Here is a 17,913-nt window from a genome sequence, read left to right on the forward strand (position 1 = left end):
TGCGACTCTTCCAGGATGAAGTGATATAACACAATCCCTGCTCTCCCTGGGTAGAAGGATCAGGACTGGGTCGTTCCCAAGGTGCCCTGACCTCTGGTCCAAATCCAAGGTCAGGCAAACGACTATCAAGACACAAGCGATAGTGCGTTGATGTCCCCTCTACCAAGAGTTGCAATTGTGCCATCACCCTTTTCAATCTGAATGTCATATGAACCCTTTTCAATCTGAATGTCAATAACTTGATTAAAGCTGACTTACAGCCATGCCACCCATTAATTTACACTGAAGATGTGCCATTTCCTAGAATATATTATAAAAGGACTAAACCTGTACAATGTCTTTCATTATCAGGGAAAGAATCAATGGATTAACTATGAAATTAAAAACTAATAATATTATTAAGATCCACACAATTTTGAATTATTATATGGCTTTACATTTTTGTGGGTTTTGTTTATTTTTCAAACTTGCTTCCTAACAACTCTATGTGGCTATATTAGCCCTTTTTGACAGAGAAAGCACAGAAGTAGAAACAACCTGACCAGTGGTCCCCAGAACACACAATGGCCAACACAGGAGTGAAACACAGCTTCTTCCTGAGAACTGGCACCTCTGAAATTCACAACCATTTACTTTAACCCCTTTTGCACTAAACCCTACCTCATGCACTAATTTTTCCTGTTTTTGCACAGCTCCAGAAGGGACACAGGATAAAGTAGAGAAAAAGATTTCAGAGGGAACTAGGAGGAAATTCAGGGTCATGTAATATTAAATCGTGGATTTAATATCTCACATTTCATTAGCTCTTAGAGAAATAGTATCACCATCTGATGTAGTCCCAGTGGAACTGAAAATTTGTCATTTCCTGCAGAGGAACAATGAGTTTTATTTATTAAGTGCCAATGTGTCTGCCTGCTGTTCTAATGTGTAAAGATAAAATACATCAGTAGGACCACTGCTATTAAAGAAGACTTGGTTATGCTCAGGAACATGATGTCTCTACGACTTCCTTGTTCAAAGTTGCTCAGAAAGCCAGCTGGTGGCCATCTCACTCCAAACATGGAGGAAGGGTAGACAAAACGTTGCAGAAGAAACCCAGTAACCATGACTAGTAGAATGGCCAAAAAAGAGAAACAGGAGAAAATGTGTCTTCACAAAGAGACTTCTAAGCAGTGTTGGCTGCTGAAAACATTCCTGTTAAAAGGATTCTGTGGGGGCGGGCCGCGGTGGCTCAGCGGGCAAAGTGCTTGCCTGCTATGCCGGAGGACCTCGGTTCGATTCCCGGCCCCAGCCCATGTAACAAAAACAAAAAAACAAAATACAATAAAACAAGAAAATGTTTAAAGATGTTTCCCTTTCTTCCTTCCTTCCTTCCTTCCTTCTCTCTGTCTTTCCTTAAAAAAAAAAAAAAAAAAAAAAAAAAAAAAAGGATTCTGTGGACTAATGGATTTGGGAAATGCTATATACAACCATATTCCTTCTGAAGAATCACAGTGTGCCTTGTGGACTAATGGATTTGGGAAATGCTATATACAACCATATTCCTTCTGAAGAATCACAGTGTGCCTTTAGCATGTTAGATTAATTAATTTAATTAATCAATTTAAATAAAAGCAATTAATTAAACTAAAATTAACTAATTAAAATGAATTAATCACAGAACTCTCCAAACTTACTGGGAAATATTTTCGTATGCAATACTTTTTAGATTATCTGCATTCTGAGAAACGGTGAGATATTAATAGACTAAGAAGTGTATTTGGCTACATGAACAGAACACAAGAACACTGAGACAACCAACCATTCAATGAGCTAAGTTATTGCTGGAAATGTTGCCCCAAGATTTGTAGAAGTAGTCCTTGAGATCCTTTGTCCTACTTGAGCAAACAAAGGGCCAAAATATCTGAGAGAATTATTGATATGGAGGACTTAAATATACAGGATTCTTGGGCAAGAACTCTTGACCGGAATGCATAACTCATTCCCTCTCCCTTTCTTTCAAGGAATTCTTTATGTTAATGAGCCTGGCATTATTGCTTACCTTCATCTCCTTGCTTAATCACCCTTGATTGCTTCTACTGTGCTTTTATAACCTCAGGTTAAACACTGCAGACAACCTTTTTCCTTTTCCCTGACTGCGACTATGTATCATAATTGAGCCATTTCTGCCTCTCTGGTCACCTTCATATTGCATAAAGTGCATTCTTTGTGCATTAATCCACTAGTTAAATATTGATAGCCAGGCTCTCCCTTAATATTTACTTTGTTGCTCCATTATGGCTACATACAGGATGATTATTTGTTTCTGTCTTTCCAGTCTGTTTAATCAGGACTGAGTCAAGGCTCTCTGTGTTTAACCTTCTTGTCCAATCATTGCTGGAAATGTTCTGACATCAGCTCTGAAATAATTCCTGACGCTCTGTGTACACCCCATCATAACCAGCAGGGGTCAGAAGGCCATCTCTCTCTGAGGTCAAGTGGTTCACAGAGAGAAAGAAAAGCTCTGGAGGCACTGTCTTTGGTTGAACATCTCTCTTTGAACAGTGTCTTCCAAAACATCACCGAAGAGAAAACTTCACCATGTACACCCTGGCCACTTTTGTGTTTTATTGCTGTTGGCGCTGGAGTCTGGCTTTATTTTAGCGTATGAACTTACTACAAGAGCTTCCATCCCAACGTGGATTCTGGAATGGTAGGAAACAATCACCCCCAAATAAAGAGACCTGGGTGCAAATGCTTGTTCTGTAAAGAGTCTATTAGAGGCCCCTGGGCAGTAATGAACTCTCTCCATTTGCCTCAGCTGCCTAACAGGGTCATGTGAGAGTATTAAGTGATAGGTGGATTGGAAACATCTTTTAAATATATGTGTTCCTACTAAAGAAAATTATATTACAGCATAGAAATGTAATTATCTTTCTTTAAGGCGAGCAAATGTTTATGCTTCAATCAAGAATGGGGTGGGGGGAGCAGTCTTCAGGTCTCATTTCCAAAACTGGAAGCTGTGACTCAAGCAAAAGGGACACCATTGCCTTGTGCATCTGTGTATTTCAGGGAGGGGGCAATTATTAAATTTCAAATACCATTTGTGTTACTATCAAAAGAAAAAGATTTAAACAGATACAGTCGGGGCTGTATCTAATTCCTGACACCTGTCATCTGGGCTTTAGATGAACTGATGAGTTTGTTCATCAGCGACTTCCAGGATTTCTCCCCTGCCACCTCCCACCAGCCCACCCCCAACCCTTCCACTTCCCCACTCCCACCACCCCCACAAAACAAGGGCAAACAAAAGGCGAACCCTCGAGAAGGGGAATATCTGATTTTTGACAATAAATTATCTTATGGTTTAAAGACTTTATCTAAAATAAGTCCTTTGTGTAAAACTCTTTTCAAAGTTTCCCTAATGGTCTCTAATAAGGCAAATAGTTCTTTAAATAGGTAGAGTAAGAGGTTGCAGTCCTATCTTCCATTTATATCCAGGAGATTTCTTCTATCTTTCAAGTCCTGGGGAATTCACAGCTTCTTGGACAGTAGCAACACCCACGGTGATTGAAACTACAGTCTGACTAACTAAACCCTGAAAAGCCAAACTTGTTTTGTGCCCAATCCAATCAATGGTCAATGTTTTCTGAGTATTTGACAGTCCTCTAAAGCCCCATATCCTGTGCCCATGCCATGCTTTTTGCAAATGTCTAGAACTCTCTCTCTTCCTGCTTCCTCTTCCTCAGACAGTTGCCTGGGAATTTCCTACTTATTCCTCAAGCTCCAGCTCAAATTTCCTGTTTTGTGGGAACCTTCCCAGACCTCTCAAGTAGTGAGAGCTGCCATCTAGGCCCTTGGAGCCCCTGCACAGACTCTGTGTGTAGCAGGCATCACTTGAACTTGGTGACTGTTTCCTTTCCGTACCAGTCAGCACACAGTCAATTAACCAAGCCCATTCCAGTTAGTCCAGTGGAAGGAGTTTAATGCAATGATCTGGTTACAGAGTGTTGGAAGGGTTGATAAGCCAAAGAAGTGACAATGAGAGAATAGATTTATGTTACACTAGGAAGCATCTGGCAGTCTCAGGGAGGAGGGAACAAAAGTAGACTTGATATCATGGTGTTCCAACCAAGCTCTCGGAGGGCTTGGGCCGGGACAGCTCAAAGATCAAAGGACACTTCAGGCACTGAGTTAGACGTGAATTTTAATTAGGACTTACAAACAAGAGAGATACTTCCCAATGGCAGTTGGCTGGGAAATGGAAGTCAGCACGCCACAAAAGAGGCACAGAGTGCAAGGCCTATAAAGGTTTAGGACTAGGGTGTGACAACAGAGTTTCAGCAGGCGTTTGGAGGTTTATTATCAAAAGTGATCATGGAAGGGGAGTTTCAATGCTTTGTTTACAATACCATTTGTATATTCTTTCCCCCTGAGGAGGTCTGATGATCTTTAATGTCTGTCCCAGCCATGCAATGCTGTCAGTATGGAAAGGATTCCAGGGCCCTGGGTCCCCACATGTGTTCACTGCCCAAAGCAGGGAGAGATGGGGATAAATACCCTGGCACCTCCTTAATACCCTCCCTCCAATCTCCATCCAGTACCTACCACTGCCTTAATTTGGCTGGAAGCCATTTGGCAAAGGGAGCTAGGAAATGTAATTTTCAGGGTAAGATCTAGGGTAGGACCTAAGAGCAAAGAGGCAAATGACTGTCAAACGTACTTAGCTCTCCCAGTGGACAGCGAATTTCACTTTGGTATCCCCAGCACAAGTCTGTTGAATAAAGTGCTAAGAAAATGAGATCCGTTTTCTTTGAATTTTTGTCAAAGGGACTTACGGTTTTTGGAAAAATAATACCAATCTTCTTAGCCTGCCTTAAGCCTTTTCCTTTCTCTTCCTCCATCAAACAGAACATTTTTTTCCCTTTAACTCCGGTATCTCCATCGTGGTCTGTAGGCTTTTCACAGTTCCGTATTCCCAGAGTCCCAAGAGGATGATAAGAAGCCTCTGGTAATCTTGTTTGAAATGTCCATTGAGTTCAGGCATCTGTTCCCTAGAGCCCTACTCTGTAGGTCAGTAAGGCTAAGAGAGAATCTATCGTGCACTTTTCATGTCTTTTCACTATCAATTCACTAATCCAGCACACAAGGAGGTCTTGTAGTAGCTGAAAGGGAATTCTTTTCTCAACCAAGTAGCTGAACTTTTTAACTATACAATTATGGACAATTATCCATAATTACTTCATGGGCATTCCATAAAGCTAATTCTCTTTGTTGGATTAAAAATGTCAGGTCTTGCAGGAAGCTTTGTAAATTCAGCCCTGGCCAAAGCAAGATGAGCTGGTGTCGCTAAGAGGAGGTGCTTCTCTTTTCTGGAATGAAATCATTTGACCTCTGCCCTAGCGATGAAGCCACGGACAGTAACTATGGATGTTACCGTGCAGTGCCTGGACTCTAAAACTCTGGGCCCTGTGCCATTTACCAATTTTTATATGAGAGTTCTCTGTCAGCAAAAGTTTCTATTTCAGTCATGACGTTCCTCAGAACTTGCCAGGTGCCAGATTTCTCCCACTAATTCAGGGAAAGAAAAGAACATAAGTACTCCACGGAGAAGCAGATTGTGGGAAAACTCAATGGGGGGTGGGGGAAGATCTTGGTAGAAGAAGATGGAAGAGGAGGTGGCAGTGGCATGCTGAAATAAACGCCCCAAAGCTCGTGCGTCTGTTCCCTACTCCGTGACCAGGGAAATCATGTTGTAGCTTGAAAGGGAGCAGGGTGGAGTAGCTGCACCACACAAATCAGCAAACAGTTACAAATCAGGGCTTTTTTGTTGTCTTTTCAGAGATCCAGTTGTAAAACCTAAACCAGTGCACCCCTGGGAGGGAAAAATCCTGTTTTCGCCAAACCCTGTCATCTGATAAAACCCATCAGTGAAGGACCACCAGAAACCCACCTGTGGCCACACAAAGTTTATTAGCTTGCTAACCAAAGGTGATGGAACACCTGAGGAACCGCGAGGCCGCTCCCTGAGAGAGCTGGGAGGGGCTTCTTACAGGACGTGGCCTTGTGGAAAATGGTTTTCAAGAGGGATTGGGGAAGGTGAACCAGCCCTACATCAGACGCTGCCCTGAAGGAGGCGAGGCTTAGAAACTGGGTACCTAGCAGTCATTATTCAGGAGAAGAAATGAAGCCTGCCTGAGGACATCGTTGGCAAATGAGTTGTCACAGAATAAGAAAGCAGGACTCACTCCGAAGGAGAGCCATCGCCCATCGTTTTGCAGCTGTAGTACATGACCTTAGGAGAAATGCTGTTTACATGGTCTCAGTCACGTCCTATTAGAAAAGGTTCCTTTTTTTTTTTTTTTTTTAAGGTTTACTAACTGTCTGATTACCAGCAAAATTAAGAATTGGACTCAGGGTCCCGTTTCCTCAGAAACTGCCAAGTTAAGATAAATGTGGGAAGTTGTCTGCAAGCTCTCTTATCACCTGGTTTGGAAACCAAGGCTGCTTCCCTGTGTCCAAGTGACCCCCAAGGCTCAAATACCCAGTCAAAAGCCCGGCATCCCATGCCCACTGAAATGAGTCACACAGCAAAGCTTCTCACAGTCAAAGATTCTAGAAAACAAGCTTTCTCAGCACAATTTCTTTGAGAGCAATTAACAAAGGCAGTTTTTACCAGTTCACCCCTTCTAGCTTGACTCTCTGCTCACTGTCACTCACTTTCCACTGGAAGCTACTGGCCCCCAGACTCCTGAGTCTGCCCTCTGCATTCAGAGGGACCACAGTTGCCTTTTCACCCGAAGAAAGTACAGACACAATGAAAGACTTGAAGAACTCTGCCTTACCCACCCTTAGCCTGCAGAACCTGGCTCAGTGCCTAGCCCAAAGTAAGAGCTTAATAAATGTTTATGGAATTAAATCATTGGTATAGGGGAACACTGGGGAGTGAAATGGGGCATTTGGCACTACTCGTGCCATGCTATGTAGACAGCTGCACATCTACAGGTTGTTTGCAACCCTGGTTTTTAAGTTCCTTTTTCTGTAGAAAGCGCCACTCCAACTTCGTGTGCATAGGAAGGAAAGTGTGGTAATCTGCAGCTGTGCCTCTAGGTGTGGTCTTTGCTGCAAGTAAACATAAAGCCTGGTCTTATTCTACAGGTCAAATCCGTAAAGGCGCGTGTCAAAAATTATTGGCACCTTCCAGCAACATTTCTTCTAATGTGGTCCACAAACCCCCTGCACCAGAATTGCCTGAGATGCCTGTTAAAAAGTGCAAATTCCTGTCTCCACCCAAATCAATGAAATTAGAACCTCTAGCCTTGGACACCAGGGATCTGCCTTCTTCATAAGCGCCCAGTTGATGCTTCTTCGGACTGGGCTTGAGAACAGCTGGTCCAGATAGTCTGATGAGCTTCCGTCCTGTCAGTTCCTTTAATAAATCAATGGGAAAGTATTGATGCCTGACATTCATTCGTTTGTCCATTCAAAAGATATTACTGAGTGTGAGGTACTGAGTGAGGTAGCTACAGTGAAAAGACCCTCAAAGAGCCATTTGTCAAGAGTATTTGCCCTGGTCTGAGAGAGATTTTGTTTTGCATTCTTTAGGCAAAAAAAAAAAGCATCACACTTCCTAAGCAATGATCAGAATTGCTACTACTTACAAACCAAATTGTTTACAGGGGTTCCTTCTCAGAAGGGGTATTGCTTGGGAGTGGGAATGGAAATATACTTAATTTTACCCCACCCTCAGCCCTGGTTTTTATTGGCCACCCCATCTGTCCCCCACTCCACCCTGCACCTCCCAGGCCCTCAGGTGCTAGCTCAGTGCAAAGCTGACATCTGTGCCATTGCTTCTTGGCCCAACACTGCCAGCTGTCTCAGCCTCTCCTAGGATGAGGGCTGGGCTCTAGCAATATTTGTGTCACGCAGCCCACAGTGGGAATCCAGCTGGGTGCTATAGCTCCCATGGGTTCCTCCTGACCAGATCCTGGTCTGGGGTGGTCCCAGCACTTCCAGCCCCGATAAGGCTTCCCACAGTGAATAGACTCTGGCTTGCTCAAAGTTAGTGGGGATGGGGTGTCAGGCCACACATCTCCCACCTGGGACAATAATGGACAGAGACAAGCAAGAACCAGCAGAGTAATGCCTTGCCCTCTCCATCCCAAGCACACACCCATGGACTGTTTTAAGCACAGTGGTTCTTGAAGTTTGTCAGGAGATGCCTCAGCTGGGCTGTGCTCCACCTTTCCTTCTTTCCCTGTCCTTTGGTCCTTATTGCTGCCCTAGGATTGCACCCTATAGGCATCAGCACATCGGTAGGAGGTCTTCTAGGGCACCCAAGCTAAGGCAGTGCCTCTACAGAGCTTTTAATACAAATTCACTTATTTTTCAATGTGTCTATTAAAATAGTTAACGTGTCTAACTTTGCTGTTATGGTTAACTGCATGGCCATCTTGCCTTGAAAATCAGGAATCATGCCTTGTTCACATTTGTTCCTCTAGGCCAAAAACCACACCTTCAACATGGTAAGTATTCCATAAGCATGTGTTTAATTGAGTACTGCATGGGACTTAATTGTCAGACTTGTCTGACACTTGAGGCCATCCTTGAGATGGACCTAGTCCCCTCAGTTAGAACCCAGAGGATGAGCAAGGGCTCTCTGGTGGGACTACATGACATCAGGTGTAAGAAGTAAGTGGGAGGGTGGTGAGAGAAGAATAGCAGAGATTACTAATTATCCCTTTGGGATTCCCAAAATGTACTGCTGAGGACACCATGATTTTCTGGCTGCAAAGGAAGGTCTGGGCTATGACAGCAACCTGTGTACCACAAACCACTCTAAGCCGCGTCCATGCCAAAAGTCCTCAATTTAAGTCATAGGGGCCTGATCCCCTACTAGTGTATCTCTAATTTTTAATTTGCAAATTACAGACTTATCTATCAAAAGGCTTTTCCTATTTCACAGATTGAAAAAACTAATTTTGGTTAATTTATAGTTTTTTTTATCAAACACAGATATTTGCATCATACATAGTTTAAAAAAAAATCAAGTAGTTCTAAAAGGCAGACTTCTGCCCCTCCAATCCCAGTGTTCTAGGTGTGTTCTCTAGAGTTAACCACAATCAACTCTTCTGGTTGTTCCCTCAAGTATTTATAAACATATTTCTAAGTAATTTTAGACATTAAACATTAACCACTATGGTATATAAGAATGTACACATCACAGACAGTATCGCTACTGCCTTCCCCACCCTCACATTATTTAGTTATAGCAACAGTCAGTTGCATATGGTTATGCAATTATTGTTTGTTGCTAAGCCAATTGGCATGCAAGATGAATATGCCTTTCCTAACAATTATTTTCCTGGAGTTAATAATTGCTCTATTTAAGTCATTTGTTTAGTTGTCTTTATACATATCTCTATTTCTCTCCAAATACTCCAATTAATCTGTTATATACCTATAAATTTTCCTCTGTCATGCACCTATAAATATTTCCTCCCACCTGGAGTTCTCCATTCTGTCTCCACCCAGCCTGCGTCCCTCTAAGGTGGCCTAAGTACACAGCTGTCCCTCCTCCTTTGGATCCTCTGTTTCTTAGATTATTTACTATAAGTAACAATAAATTTAAGTGTAGAATAAAGGCATGTTCAGATATGTAGGGATTCAAATTTTGCTATTAGAGGATGTGCTCCAGCCAAATGAAGGAATAAACCAAGAAACACAAGATCACAGAATCTAGAGTATAAAGGCTCAAAACCAGGAGAATGGCAAAAGAAAGTTGAACCACTTCAGTGAATTCCTTCTCTGCTGTACAAGACAAGGCTGTATTGAAGAATGCTTTTCAAATGTGTCTGACAGCAAAAAAGATCCTTTCTTGGTCTAAGTGGCCCTGCAGAGTTGGGCCTCAGGGAACAGGTAATCTTACACTGAACTCAATGCAGACTGCAAACAATATTACCAGCATTTTCTTATTGATTGTTTGGCTAAGCATAGAATGTTAGGTCAGAAATCATTTTCCTTCAGCATACTGAAGGAATTGATCCATTGTTTTCGGGCTTCCTGTGTTGCTATTAAGAAGTTCAGTGCTATTCTGTTTCCCAGTGCTTGGTATGTGAACTGTTTTCTGGAATCTTTTAGGATCATCTTTATTGTCACAAGTTTCGTGATGCTCTATGCCTCTACATAGGCCTTTTCTGGTCCTTGACGAATTGTTCTGAGCCTTTTGAAACTACAAACTCAGGCCCTTTGAATCTAGAAACTCAGGCCTTTCAGTTCTGGGAGACCTTCTTGTATTACTGCTTTGATAATTCTGTGCAGTTTCTCTATTCTCTGCTTCTGGAGTGCCTATCAGTCAGATATTGTGCTTCTTAGTATGAACTTTTATTTTCTAGTTCTTCCTTTCCAATTCTCCATATGTCTTCTTATCCTTTTTTTCTGGGATAGTGCCTTCTTTTCTCTAACCTTTCTAATAAAATGTGGGAAGAGGTGTTTATCCTATTTTTAATTTATGTGATCTCTTCCTTGTTCTCTAATTAGTCCTTTCCTTTCTAATAGTAATACCTTCTAGTGTCATGGATGTGATAGCATTTCTCATCTTGCAAGTTATTAATTGCAGTTTTGTTTATCCAGTGCTTATATTTTCTTTTATTCTCTGCATTGTTTCTTTTTTCTTCCATGTCACTATTTCTGGTTTTTATTTTGGTTTTTGTCTTTCATGATGGAGGTTTGCTTTAGATGCCTGGTGAGCTTTAGTAGTTATTTAGGTTTAAAGATGAGGCAATAAAAGCATGACAGGAGCTAGTGAGCATGGGTGCTGATTGATGGAGCAAATAGTGGGCTTTAAAGTGATCAAATGGCAATGTAGCATTTTTGTTTTTTTATCTTTTTAATTTTTGCTTTGAAACAATTTCAAACTTATAAGTTGCAAAAATAATACAAAAAGGGAGAACTCCAATATACCTATAATCCAGATAAACAGATTTACCAACTTTTAACATTTTAGCACATTTGTTTTATCATTCTATCTACAAATCTGTTTTAGTTTGCTAGATGCCACAATGCAATATACCAGAAATGGAATGGCTTTTAAAAAGGGTAATTTAATAAGTTGCTAGTTTACAGTTCTAAGGCTGAGAAAATGTCCCAATTAAAACAAGTCTATAGAAATATACAATCAAAGGCATCCAGGGGAAGATATCTTGGTTCAAGAAGGCTGATGAAGTTTAGGATTTCTCTCTCAAGTGGAAGGGCACATGGCAAACACAGTGAGAGTTTCTCTCTCATCTGGAAAGGCACATGGTGAACACAGGCATGTTCCTTCTTCATCTCCAAAGATCGCTGGCTGGTGGACTCTGCTTTTCGTGGCTATGTCGTTCTGCTTGCTCTCTTTGCATCTTTCATGCTCCAAAGTGTTTCCTCTTTTATAGGACTCCAGAAATTTATCAAGACCCACCCAAATGGGTGGAGACATGTCGTCACCTAATCCAGTTTAACAACGACTTTTGATTAAATCACATCTCCAGGGAGATGATCTGACTACAGTTTCAAACCTACAGTATTGAATAGGGATTATTCTGCCTTTATGAAATGGGATTTAGATTAAATCATGGCTTTTCTAGGGGACATACATCCTTTCAAACCAGCACACTATCCATCGATTCATCTCTTTTCTAAACATTTGAGAGTAGGTAGCACAGATCATACTCCTTTACCACTTAATACTTCCATGTATATTTTCTAAGAACCACATCAAATCTGTAACCACATTAAGTATAATTATCAAGTTCAAGAACTTTAACATTTACATAAAGCATACACTCTATTTTCCAACTTTTTCAATTGTCCCAATAACACCCTTTTGGATAGTTTCTCCTCCATTATTAGATCCAGTCCAGGATCGTGTATTGCATCTAATTGCCTTTGTTTCTTTGATCTTTCTGTTTTTTAAATTGTAGAAACATATATGCAACGTGAACTTTTCAATCACAACTACTTAAGTTGAGTTATCCCAAGCATACAATTCAGTGGGATTAATCACATCCACAATACTATGCTACTCTAACCACCATCCATTACCAGAACTTTCCCATCTTCCTAATCAGAAACCCTGCCCCCTTTATGTATTAACTCCCCATTCCCCCTCCACACTGCTCCTGGTAAGCTGGAATCTACTTTTTGTCTCAATAAATTTGCAAATTCTAAGTTACTTTGTATAAGTGGAAATCATATAATATTTTCCTTTTGTGTTGGTTTATTTCACTCAACACAATGTCTACAAGGTTCATCCATGTTGTATCATGTATTAGAATATCATTTATTTTAAGGCTGAGTAATACTCCATTGTATGTACATACCATATTTTGTTCATCCATTCACCTTTGATGGACACCTGGTTGCTTCTACTTTTTGGCTGATGTGAATATTCATAGTAGCAATGCTGCTATAAACATTGGTATACAAATATCTATTCAAATCCATGCTTTCAATTCTTTTGGATATATACCCAGAACTGGGATTGCCAGGTTGTGTATGGTAGTTCTATGCTTAATTTTTGAGGAAACGCTAAACTGTTCTCCACAGTAGCTGTACCATTTTATAACCCCATCAATTATGTACATGGGCTCCTATTTCTCTGCACCCTCATCAGCAGTTGTAATTTTCCTTCTTTAAAAAAATAATTTCCATTCTACTGCATATGAGGTGGTGTCGCATTGTGGTTTTGATTTGCATTTCCCTAATGGCTAATGATGTGGAACATCTTTTCATGTGTTTAATGGCCATTTGTATATATTCTTAGGAGAAATATCTACACAAGTCCTTTGCCTACTTTTTTTTTTTTTTGCATGGGCAGGCACCGGGAATTGAACCCAGTTCTCCAGCATGGCAGGCGAGAACTCTGCCTGCTGAGCCACCGTGGCCCACCCTGCCTACTTTTTAATAAGGTTGTTTTTCTTTCTTTCTTTTCTTTTTCTTTTTCCGAGTTCTTTAGAGTCTTTTATAAATACTGGACATTAAACCTTTAACAGATATATGATTTCCAAGTATTTTCTCCCATTCTGTAGGTTGTCTTTTCACTTTCTTGATAATGTTCTTTGCACCAAAATTTTTAATTTTGATGATGTTCCATTCATCTATCTTTTCTTTTTTTGCCCATGCTTTTGCTGTCATATCTCAGAATCCACTGCCTAATCCATGCTCATACAGATTCAGGCTTATGTTCTCCTCTACGAGCTTCATAGAGTTTTAGCTCTTATATTTAGGTCTTTGGTCTGTTTTGAGTTCATTTTTGTATATTATTAAGATTGAAGCACAATCTCATTCTTTTACATATGAATATTTAGTTTTCCCAGCACCATTTGTTGAAGAGACTATTCTTTTCCCAGTGGGTGGACTTGGCACCTTTATTAAAAAGTGATGGTCTATAGATGTATGCTGGCAAGACAGCTTTTTTAAGGGAAGAATCCTAAATGCCCATACATGTAGGCTTTTCTCTAGAACTATTGAGTTCTCCATAGAAGAATCCTCTAATCTTCCAACCTCCTGCCTGGGGGACATTACCTTGGCTACCAGTGCTGTGGAAACAGGGTGGAGGAAGGGGATAATTGAGTTCTTCATTCATTTAAAAAAAATGTTTACTTGATCTTCTTGCTCTCATCCTTCAACCTTTCCACCCTTCATACCTAACTCTTTGTCTTAAGTCCTGGACTTTAGAGCCTCTCAGTTTCTATTTCACCTAAGAATAACAAAAATTTAGTTCTTGATTGGAAAGGGTCATGGGGTAGGGGAATACATCTAAGTAAAGTCAAAGGCATATAGACTTTCTAGTGGTTTCCTTATTTTAGCACATCCTTTTACCAACTATGTTTCAAAACAATATCTTGTGCTTCCAAGTTCTGAACCTCCTGAGGACTGAGGGTTAAGTCAGCTCACCTTCAACAGTATCTCTTCTTCCATATCTAGATTTTAGTTCCCTCTGTTCTCTTAAGCCATTGTCACCTCCACATGCCTCTCAATTTCCCAGGAATGTATGGTAATCCCTTGCCCTCTGCTGTCTTCTACTGCTGTGGATAGTTTATATCTTTTCAGGCCCTTTGCTGACACATTGGGAGGAGTAAAACAGAGGCATGAAGTCAATTTCCCCTTTTTACCTAAGGTCCCTCCTGTTGTCTGTAGGATTCCTGCATGCCTTTTTCTTGGTGATTGTGGAGATCAGCATTTTCCAAAAGATGTTCTGAGGAACAGCAGTTACAAGGGTTGTTAATAAAAGTTATATAAAGAAAAGATCCCACAGTCAAATAAGCATGTAAAACATTAAGCCATAGGCATCTTCCAGCAATGCAAATATCTTTCAGAACAAATTGGCTAGCACTGTTCAAAAACTGCCTTCAGAGCCAGGTTAAAATTCACATAAAAACACATCCCCATTGCCTTATTTGCACACCTCCTTTGTGATTCAAAAATTTTATATATACACACATACATCTATATAAGTAATAGTTTGTGCATCCACCTTATTCTACGTATTTGTCTATAAATTATTTTAGAGCTAAAACACTCAAAATAATATGCCTCAGTCTCTGGATAGAAACTCCAAAAATGTTTTGAATAACGACATTGTCAGGTTTAAGTCTACAACCACCCAAGAAGACAGTATTCAATTTAATGTGGAGCCCCTATTTATCAATATATGTTGTCTTTTGATTTTTTGGTCACATCTTATATATTCCAATGAGGTAATCCTGAGCAGTGGCTTCCAACTTCCAGAAAAACAAGGATTGATCTCTTTTAATGACCAATGAAGTCTTCTCCCTTGACAGGCATCAAAACTGCAAAAGTCTGGGCTTCTGTTTTCTTTATTCTTACTGTTAAGCTCTTCCTATGAAGTTGTCCCACATCTGATGTGTTCTTTGTTCAAACACCACTCATTCTCTGCCAGTTTAGAAAAACATGCTTTAGTTCTACTGCTGTAGCTGAAAGAGGAGGATAAAAGAATTCTGGGTTGTTTTTTTCCCCCAAAGGGGTTAGGAGCAGCATTTCCAAAGCCACCCAGTGATTTTCTCCATTCCTGCTTTTGACATTTCTTTCATGGTTTGTCTCTTTTCTGAGGGAGGACGCTTCTTATGTGTCAAACTGCCACTTGTTACCAATGCAGTCAGCGTCCCTGAGACACTCCAAGGGTAACTTCATGATTTGCTGAAGTGTCTGGCTGACACACAGTGCAGCTCAGCTGCCACGACCCTAAATGAATGCCGATTACAATTAAATGCAAATTAGTTGCAGCAGTACATACATAATTTCTTCAGCTGCCTCCATATTCCAAGGCGTAAATGCCATTCCAGACGGTTATAATTAATTGTCCCAGATAAGTGTAGGGCAAGAATATCCCTATCATTTCATCTTTCATCATTCATTTACACATTTGACATGGGGAACATGTAGTTAACCAGTTAGGCAGTTTAATTAGGTTAATTGAAGCAGCCACCAGCATGGTGTGGAAGGCACTAGATTCTTTGTTATCCATCTACCTCGTCTTTATGGGCCACAGTGCACTTGGCTGAGCTGCCGCTGAAACCACGCACAAGCCCTGCTTACAGGATGGCTCTGCCCTTCTACCAGCCTGCTTTCCAGGGTTTCACTAGTGCTTAACACAGTGCCTGGCATGGACTAGGTACTCATTTCATTTGCTGAATGAATGAAAGAATGCCCTTTGGCCTTACTCTCATCACTGCAAATCTTCACCTCCATAGGAACTCGGAGTTCTAAGAGTGATGGAGCCAGAAGAGATGCTGAGGAGTAACCGGTGAGGTCAGAGACTGCGATCAGCGTTCCACCTTACCACATCTCTGCAGCTGCCTAGCTGAGCTTCAGGCCCTCTGCGGCTTGTTTATTCTCTACTGGACTGTGCAAAGGATGAAGAGTGTAAGAATGCCATCTGAGAAACACAGGGTAGCACTTTCCAGTCAAGGAGGATCTCAAATACTTATGGCATGGTGTTGATTCTCTACAAAACACTCTACAAAGCATCTTACAAATGTTTTCATTTGACCTGGGAGTATTATAATGGGTTCATTTGTGATATAAAAAAGGTCCTTCTCATTGCACATGGGGGCTTTCCTTAACATTAATTGGCACTTTGATGTGGCTGCCAAGCCAAGTACCATAGTTTCTACTTTTTCTTGAATCTAGGTGGCTCCAAGAAACTAGCTCTTATCCATGGAATTGTGGCCAATTGTATTTTCTAAAGACAGCCACACCAATATGCCCATTTCACATGGTCTTATGATGTGATGTGGCACTCCTGTACCCAGTGGTGGAGTCTGTGTTCTTTCCCCTTTAATGTGGGCAGCCCTGTGAGGCTTAGCAGGCCATGTCATGAATGCTGATACTATGTCTGTGCTGTCCTCTTGGGACACTTGCCCTAGGAAGCCAGCTGCTATGATATGAGGAGCCAAGCCATATGGAAAGCCCACATGTAGGTATCCTGAATGTAGCCCAGTTGAATCACTAGCAGTTAGCCAGCCTTCAACATGAGGAAGTAAATCGCCAATAATTTCAGTCCCCACCCTTCAAACCACCCCAGCAGACACCGAATGGAGCAAGACAATCTGTTTCCACTGAGCCCTGCCCAAATTGCAGATTCATGAACAAAATAAATGTCATTGTTTTGAGCCATTAAGTTTGGGGGTGATTTGTTATGTATCAGAAAAGACCAGAATAAGAATATGAGTGGAAATGAACTGTGTTACATCCAGTCCAAGGCAATCAAGAACTGGGGATGCCTTCTCCAATCACTCTCTTTCTCCAGGGGGTGAGTGAACCACAAGAGGGAAGGAGAAAGTATCCTAAATTGACACACCATAGCAAGTCTTCCATCATTCAAGAATGCCTGCATTGAACTGTTCAGAAGCTAGAAGTAAATTTCTATTGTGTCAAGTGTTAAAATTTAATAGTTTGTATTTTATAGTATCTAGAATTATCCTAATTCAATTAGTTTTTTCTAGTCTGTCCCATATCTTCTCTTACCAACTCCTCCCCTTTTTTTTGCCTGTTGTCTGAGTAATACTAATTGTGGTTACTTGGTTTTCTGTTTAATCATCCTCATACCAATAGATGAATCCTATACATTACCAGACGGACAATACTTAAACATGTTCAATCTCCAGGGTAATGTTAAGTCAGAAGGCAAAAGAAGGGTATGACCTTGTGCTTATTTCTTCTCTTCAGCACTTGATGACAAGAGCAGACTTAGCTCAAGACATAAGAGGGAAGGAATCAGCAGGCTCCAAAGAAAAACCCAAAACAATCCAGCAAACTAGATTTCCAAAAGGGTCTCCAGAGGCAGCCTTGTATGGTAAAGATTAAAATAGCACACATGTACTTTATGAAGTAGACCACTGTTGAAGACTGAATGATGTCCCCATAAAAGACATGTTCGAGCCTTAATTCACATTACTGTAGGTGTGAGCCTATTTGTAAATAGAATCTTTGAAGATCTTATTATTGAGGTATAGACTCATTTATGAATAGGATCTTTGAAGATCCTATTTAAATAAAACTAAATTGAATCAGAGTGATCCATATGATTGGAGTCCTTATAAGGTACAAGAAATTCAGACGTAATTGGTCAGAAGCAGCTAGAAGTCAACAGAAGTCAGAAGTAGGAGAATGAAGCTAAAGAGAGAGAGTGCCAACCATAACTCGAAAGATGTTGGAGAAAGCATGGCCTTGCTGGCCCCTTTATTTTGGACTTCTAGCCTTCAAAACCATAAGACAGTAAGTCCCTGTAGCTTAGGTCAACCCATTAAGTGGTACTTGTCACAATAGCCCTGGTAAACTAGGATAAGCATTTGACGGTCTTACCACACAAGTATCTTGGAGGGAGAAGTTAGATCTCTGGTTTCCATGGGTTTTGATGCCAGATATAGAAAAGCT

The sequence above is a fragment of the Tamandua tetradactyla genome, chromosome 1 (genome assembly GCF_023851605.1).
Source record: "Tamandua tetradactyla isolate mTamTet1 chromosome 1, mTamTet1.pri, whole genome shotgun sequence".
Taxonomy (NCBI): Eukaryota; Metazoa; Chordata; class Mammalia; order Pilosa; family Myrmecophagidae; genus Tamandua; species Tamandua tetradactyla.